Here is a 6,000-nt window from a genome sequence, read left to right as displayed (position 1 = left end):
TGTGCAGAACATTGTACTTATTACTCACTGCTGTTATGTGCAGAACATTGTACTTATTACTCACTCCTGTTATGTGCAGAACATTGTACTTATTACTCACTGCTTGTGCTGATCTCAGGGCAGACAGAGCTGCTAATTACTGAGTCTGTCACTCACATCTGTGCACAAAGCGCAGGAGCTACACAGGCTTTATGCTAATGTCCCTTTCCGTCTGCAGTGTCATTTATGTGTAAATAAAGCTTGCTGAAAGTTGGTACCTCCTCCTCTTCTTGCTGATTGGCTGCTTCTTGTCACATTGGCTTTGCCATGTGTATTCAGGAAGTTGTAGTTCTAAACCTGTTTCACTGTTATTCATGTATAAGTTCCTGTGTAGCTGTTACATTGTGAGTACATGAGACACTAACTGTATATTGTGCTGTAATCTGTGTGTGTGTGTGTGTGTCATGTAGTCATGTGATTAGATATATATAGGCTGTGGTACTGTATAATGTGCTGTAATCTGTGTGTGTGTATCATGTAGTCCTGTTATTAGATATATATAGGCTGTGGTACTGTATAATGTGCTGTAATCTGTGTGTGTGTGTGTCATGTAGCCCTGTGATTAGATATATATAGGCTGTGGTACTGTATAATGTGCTGTAATCTGTGTGTGTCATGTAGCCCTGTGATTAGATATAATATAGGCTGTTGGTACTGTATAATGTTGCTGTATCTGTGTGTGTGTCATGTAGTCCTGTGATTAGATATATATAGGCTGTGGTACTGAATAATGTGCTGTAATCTGTGAGTGTGGTGTCATGTAGTCCTGTGATTAGATATATATAGGCTGTGGTACTGTATAATGTGCTGTAATCTGTGTGTGTGTCATGTAGTCCCTGTGATTAGATATATATAAGGCTGTGGTACTGTATAATGTTGCTGTAATCTGTGTGTGTGTGTCATGTAGTCCTGTGATTAGATATATATATAGGCTGTGGTACTGTATAATGTGGCTGTAATCTGTGTGCTGTCGCTCGTCATGTAGTCCTGTGATTAGATATATATAGGCTGTGGTACTGTATAATGTGCTGTAATCTGTGTGTGTGTGTCATGTAGTCCTGTGATTAGATATATATATAGGCTGTGGTACTGTATAATGTGCTGTAATCTGTGTGTGTGTGTCATGTAGTCCTGTGATTAGATATATATAGGCTGTGGTACTGTATATTGTGCTGTAATCTGTGTGTGTGTGTGTGTGTGTGTCATGTAGTCATGTGATTAGATATATATAGGCTGTGGTACTGTATAATGTGCTGTAATCTGTGTGTGTGTGTGTCATTGTAGTCCTGTGATTACGATATTATATCAGGACCTGTGGTACTGCTATATTGTGCTGTAACTCTGTGTGGTGTGTGTGTGTGTGTCATGTAGTCATAGTGATTAGATATATATAGGCCTGTGGTACTGTATAATGTGCTGTTAATCTGTGTGTGTGTATCATGTAGTCCTGTTATTAGATATATATAGGCTGTGGTACTGTATAATGTGCTGTAATCTGTGTGTGTCATGTAGTCATGTGATTAGATATATATAGCCTGTGGTACTGTATAATGTGTTGTAATCTGTGTGTGTGTCATGTAGTCATGTGATTAGATATATATAGGCTGTGGTACTGTATAATGTGTGTAATCTGTATGTGTGTGTCATGTAGCCCTGTGATTAGATATATATAGGCTGTGGTACTGTATAATGTGCTGTAATCTGTGTGTGTGTGTCATGTAGTCCTGTGATTAGATATATATAGGATGTGGTACTGTATAATGTGCTATAATCTGTGTGTGTGTGTCATGTAGTCCTGTGATTAGATATATATAGGCTGTGGTACTGTATAATGTGCTGTAATCTGTGTGTGTGTCATGTAGTCCTGTGATTAGATATATATAGGCTGTGGTACTGTATATCTGTGTGTGTGTCATGTAGTCCTGTGATTAGATATATATAGGCTGTGGTACTGTATAATGTGCTGTAATCTGTGTGTGTGTGTGTGTGTGTGTGTGTGTGTCATGTAGTCCTGTGATTAGATATATATAGGCTGTGGTACTGTATAATGTGCTGTAATCTGTGTGTGTGTCATGTAGTCCTGTGATTAGATATATATAGACTGTGGTACTGTATAATGTGCTGTAATCTGTGTGTGTGTCATGTAGTCCTGTGATTAGATATATATAGACTGTGGTACTGTATAATGTGCTGTAATCTGTGTGTGTGTCATGTAGTCCTGTGATTAGATATATATAGGCTGCGGTACTGTATAATGTGCTGTAATCTGTGTGTGTGTCATGTAGTCCTGTGATTAGATATATATAGGCTGTGGTACTGTATAATGTGCTGTAATCTGTGTGTGTGTGTCATGTAGTCCTGTGATTAGATATATATAGGTTGTGGTACTGAATAATGTGCTGTAATCTGTGTGTGTGTCATGTAGTCCTGTGATTAGATATATATAGGCTGTGGTACTGTATAATGTGCTGTAATCTGTGTGTGTGTCATGTAGCCCTGTGATTAAATATATATATAGGCTGTGGTACTGTGTAATGTACTGTAATCTGTGTGTGTGTCATGTAGCCCTGTGATTAGATATATATAGGCTGTGGTACTGTATAATGTGCTGTAATCTGTGTGTGTGTGTCATGTAGCCCTGTGATTAGATATATATAGGTTGTGGTACTGTATAATGTGCTGTAATCTGTGTGTGTGTCATGTAGCCCTGTGATTAGATATATATAGGCTGTGGTACTGTATAATGTGCTGTAATCTGTGTGTGTGTGTGTGTGTCATGTAGCCCTGTGATTAGATATATATAGGCTGTGGTACTGTATAATGTGCTGTAATCTCTGTGTGTGTGTCATGTAGTCCTGTGATTAGATATATATATATATAGGCTGTGGTACTGTATAATGTGCTGTAATCTGTGTGTGTGTCATGTAGTCCTGTGATTAGAATATATATATAGGCTGTGGTACTGTATAATGTGCTGTAATCTGTGTGTGTGTGACATGTAGCCCTGTGATTAGATATATATTAGGCTGTGGTACTGTATAATGTGCTGTAATCTTGGTGTGTCATGTAGCCTGAGATTAGATATATATAGGCTGTGGTACTGTATAATGTGCTGTAATCTGTGTGTGTGTCCATGTAGTCCTTGATTAAGATTTATATAGGCTGTGGTACTGTATAATGGTGCTGTAATCTGTGTTGTGTGTCATGTAGTCCTGTGATTAGATATAGTATAGGCTGTGGTACTGTAATAAATGGTGCTGTAATCTGTGTGTGTGATCATGTAGTCCTGTGATTAGATATATATATAGGCTGTGGTACTGTATAATGTGCGTAATCTGTGAGTGTGTGTCATGTATCCTGTGATTAGATATATATAGGCTGTGGTACTGTATAATGTGCTGTAATCTGTGTGTGTGTGTCATGTAGTTCCTGTGATTAGATATATTATAGGCTGTGTGGTACTGTATAATGTGCTGTAATCTGTGTGTGTGTCATGTAGTCCTGTGATTAGATATATATAGGCTGTGGTACTGTATAATGTGCTGTAATCTGTGTGTGTGTGTGTGTGTCATGTAGTCCTGTGATTAGATATATAGGCTGTGGTACTGTATAATGTGCTGTAATCTGTGTGTGTGTGTCATGTAGTCCTGTGATTAGATATATATATATAGGCTGTGGTACTGTATAATGTGCTGTAATCTGTGTGTGTGTCATGTAGTCCTGTGATTAGATATATATATAGGCTGTGGTACTGTATAATGTGCTGTAATCTGTGTGTGTGTGTCATGTAGTCCTGTGATTAGATATATATAGGCTGTGGTACTGTATAATGTGCTGTAATCTGTGTGTGTGTCATGTAGTCCTGTGATTAGATATATATAGCAGGAGTTACTGTATAATGTGCTGTAATCTGTGTGTGTGTGTCATGTAGTCCTGTGATTAGATATATATAGGCTGTGGTACTGTATAATGTGCTGTAATCTGTGTGTGTGTGTCATGTAGTCCTGTGATTAGATATATATAGGCTGTGGTACTGTATAATGTGCTGTAATCTGTGTGTGTGTCATGTAGTCCTGTGATTAGATATATATAGGCTGTGGTACTGTATAATGTGCTGTAATCTGTGTGTGTGTCATGTATCCCTGTGATTAGATATATATAGGCTGTGGTACTGTATAATGTGCTGTAATCTGTGTGTGTGTGTCATGTAGTCCTGTGATTAGATATATATAGGCTGTGGTACTGTATAATGTGCTGTAATCTGTGTGTGTGTGTCATGTAGTCCTGTGATTAGATATATATAGGCTGTGGTACTGTATAATGTGCTGTAATCTGTGTGTGTGTGTCATGTAGTCCTGTGATTAGATATATATAGGCTGTGGTACTGTATAATGTGCTGTAATCTGTGTGTGTGTCATGTAGTCCTGTGATTAGATATATATAGGCTGTGGTACTGTATAATGTGCTGTAATCTGTGTGTGTGTGTGTGTGTCATGCAGTCCTGTGATTAGATATATATAGGCTGTGGTACTGTATAATGTGCTGTAATCTGTGTGTGTGTGTCATGTAGTCATGTGATTAGATATATATAGGCTGTGGTACTGTATAATGTGCTGTAATCTGTGTGTGTGTGTCATGTAGTCCTGTGATTAGATATATATAGGCTGTGGTACTGTATAATGTGCTGTAATCTGTGTGTGTCATGTAGTCCTGTGATTAGATATATATAGGCTGTGGTACTGTATAATGTGCTGTAAATCTGCGTGTGTGTCATGTAGTCCTGTGATTAGATATATATAGGCTGTGGTACTGTATAATGTGCTGTAATCTGTGTGGTGTGTCATGTAGTCCTGTGATTAGATATATATAGGCTGTGGTACTGTATAATGTGCCTGTAATCTGTGTGTGGTGTCATGTAGTCCTGTGATTAGATATATATAGGCTGTGGTACTGTATAATGTGCTGTAATCTGTGTGTGTGTCATGTAGTCCTGTGATTAGATATATATAGGCTGTGATACTGTATAATGTGCTGTAATCTGTGTGTGTCATGTAGCCCTGTGATTAGATATATATAGGCTGTGGTACTGTATAATGTTCTGTAATCTGTGTGTGTGTCATGTAGTCCTGTGATTATATATATATAGACTGTGGTACTGTATAATGTGCTGTAATCTGTGTGTGTGTCATGTAGTCCTGTGATTAGATATATATAGGCTGTGGTACTGTATAATGTGCTGTAATCTGTGTGTGTGTCATGTAGTCCATGTGATTAGATATATATATAGGCTGTGGTACTTTATAATGTGCTGTAATCTGTGTGTGTGTGTGTCATGTAGTCATGTGATTAGATATATATAGGCTGTGATACTGTATAATGTACTGTAATCTGTGTGTGTGTGTCATGTAGTCCTGTGATTAGATATATATAGGATATATATAGGCTGTGGTACTGTATAATGTGCTGTAATCTGTGTGTGTGTGTGTGTGTCAGGTAGCCCTGTGATTAGATATATATAGGCTGTGGTACTGTATAATGTGCTGTAATCTGTGTGTGTGTCATGTAGCCCTGTGATTAGATATATATAGGCTGTAGGTACTGTATAATGTGCTGTAATCTGTGTGTGTGTCATGTAGCCCTGTGATTAGATATATATAGGCTGTGGTACTATATAATGTGCTGTAATCTGTGTGTGTGTCATGTAGTCCTGTGATTAGATATATATAGGCTGTGGTACTGTATAATGTGCTGTAATCTGTGTGTGTGTGTCATGTAGCCCTGTGATTAGATATATATAGGCTGTGGTACTGTATAATGTGCTGTAATCTGTGTGTGTGTCATGTAGTCCTGTGATTAGATAATGTGGTACTGTATAATGTGCTGTAATCTGTGTGTGTGTCATGTAGTCCTGTGATTAGATATATATAGGCTGTAGGTACTGTATAATGTGCTGTAATCTGT

General features: G+C 37.9%; 1 protein-coding gene across 1 annotated transcript in view; it reads left to right on the top strand.

The window, feature by feature from the left end:
* The first annotated feature begins 307 nt into the window (after positions 1 to 307).
* Positions 308 to 6,000, top strand: part of LOC128659713 (gastrula zinc finger protein XlCGF26.1-like) — a 33,008-nt gene continuing 27,315 nt past the window's right edge. Inside the window, exon 1 of the mRNA XM_053713285.1 lies at positions 308 to 383. The gene's annotated coding sequence lies outside the window, so the exon portion shown is untranslated. The remainder of the gene's footprint in view (positions 384 to 6,000) is intronic.

This window comes from Bombina bombina, chromosome 5, assembly GCF_027579735.1.
Source record: "Bombina bombina isolate aBomBom1 chromosome 5, aBomBom1.pri, whole genome shotgun sequence".
In the NCBI taxonomy this organism is placed as follows: Eukaryota; Metazoa; Chordata; class Amphibia; order Anura; family Bombinatoridae; genus Bombina; species Bombina bombina.
Note: the sequence above shows the minus strand (reverse complement) of the source record. Positions and strands in the feature narration are given on the sequence as shown.